Here is a 2198-nt window from a genome sequence, read left to right as displayed (position 1 = left end):
GGAATCCAGGAGAAGGCACTGGAGTGGATCATCTCCTTCCTCGCTGGAAGGACACAGAGAGTCTGCCTACCCCCGTTCAGATCAGAGGCCACCGAAGTCATCTGCGGCGTTCCTCAGGGCTCCTCGCTCAGCCCCACCCTCTTCAATGTCTACATGAGCCCCCTTGCGGCCATCGCTCGCCAACACAACCTCAACATCATCTCCTACGCCGACACCCAGCTGATCCTCTCCCTCACCAATGACCCCGCCACCGCCAGAGCCAACCTACACGAAGGGATGAAAGAAGTACCCGAGTGGATGATGACCAGCCGCCTGAAACTGAACTCAGACAAGACGGAAGTCCTCATCATGGGCTCCTCGCCCTCCGCCTGGGACGACTCCTGGTGGCCCCCCGCCCTGGGCACCGCACCCAAACCGACAGACCACGCACGCAACCTGGGCTTCATCCTGGACCCCTCCCTTTCCATGACAAGACAAGTCAACGCCGTCTCCTCGTCCTGCTTCAACATCCTGCGCATGCTACGTAAGATCTTCCGTAAGTATGGGCGCATTTTGCGAATCTCGCATTCGCGAATTTTGCGAACTCGCAATCTGCAAAATCTGCGAATTCCCGCGAATTTGCGGATTTTTTTTTTTTTTGTGTTCGCAAGCGTTTCTGCCAGTTCGCTAGGATTTGGTACTAGTTCGCAATTGCGAACTTACTTGTCGGCTCGCAACGGTCGCGACTATGTTGTTTCTACGTCTGGTTCATCATCACAGCCTCCCAGCACCCTCTGTTTCACCACTGCCACCCTCTCTTTGACCCATGCCACCCTCTGTTACATCAATGCCACCCTCTTGTTCATCATCACTGTAGAAGATGGGGGGGAAAGCAAGCCCACCTGCCCTGCTTGAACTGACATGAATTAATTTGGGGTTAGTTTATTAACAACACCTGCCCTGCCCCAACTGACAATAACGAATTAGGGGCTAATTAATGTGTCACTGAATTTGAAGTTCCAGCCTGGCACCTGCTTGTCTGCTCCCTTAGCTGTAAATCAGGACCTTTGTGGCATACAGTTAAGGTCAGAGCAGGGTCACACAATAGTTGCAAGCAGGCAACCGAATTCTGGAGAGCCCCCTCAGGAAGCACTACAGGGAATCGCTACAAATCATGAGGTTGACCTTTTGCACCTGCTCATTGCTTTTGCTTTTGCAAAAATCGTTTTTCGGTTTTTTCGCGCTATTCGCGGGGCGCGGCGTCGTGCGAAACCGACCGCGGAAGCCGCCTATTCGTGCGAATGAGCTTTATATTTTTTTGCGGCTTGTTGTTTCGCGAGTTTTTTTGCAGTATTCGCGAGCCGCTTGCAGCGCAACACGCAAATTTACCCCAAGGTCGAGAACAGGCGCGGCCATTTTGTTTGCGTGACGTATTTCCGTTTTCGCCCGCTATGTATAATCTTGCGCAGTAAGCGCATTGCGAGTATAAGTTCGCACGAGATCGCGAGGAAAATCTCATGCGAACTTACTTTCGCGCTCGTGAACGGGCGGCCATCTTGTTTTTCATTCATTTCCTGTGTCTGGGCATGGTGTTTAATCCTCTTGCTATCTTTGCCATCCTTTGCTTGTTTTCAGTTTTTTTTTAACGATTTTGCTTCTTATCTATCCCTCTCTTTTCCTAGCTGTATATTTTTGTCTTTTCTGCTATTTTTCTTTACTTTTAAACTACTTTTTTAAACTCTTTTCTTCTTCCCTATCCTATTCCTTCTTAATTTTCTACTTCCTACCTTACCTGCCCAGACCATGGTGAAGCCAGGCGCCGTGAAGCTGCCCAGGCACTTGAGGGCCGCAGAGGCGGCGGGGAGGAGGAGTCCTGGACCCCGTGCCAGGACAGCATACGGTCGATTGAGGGGGGAGCAGGTGAAGCGACGGGAGATCTTCAGCCCGGAGGAAGTGGGCGCGCTGGTCTACTTCATCCAGCGCCGCCTGCCCAGGACCATCGCGGGAGACGGCAGCATCGCGGCCGGCGGCTACAACATCCGGGAGCGCCGGAAGCTGTGGGAGAAGGTGTGCTGGGCCATGTCCCACCTCTACGGGGTCCAGCGCACCTACAGCCAGGTCACCCACCGCTGGACGGACCTCCTGGACCGGGAGCGTGACCTGCTGGACCAGCTCGGCTTGGAGATCCCCGGGCTTGGTGAGTAGTACTAGCTATTTCA

Source organism: Lissotriton vulgaris, chromosome 4_1 (genome assembly GCF_964263255.1).
Source record: "Lissotriton vulgaris chromosome 4_1, aLisVul1.2, whole genome shotgun sequence".
In the NCBI taxonomy this organism is placed as follows: Eukaryota; Metazoa; Chordata; class Amphibia; order Caudata; family Salamandridae; genus Lissotriton; species Lissotriton vulgaris.
This window is presented reverse-complemented; position numbering follows the sequence as displayed.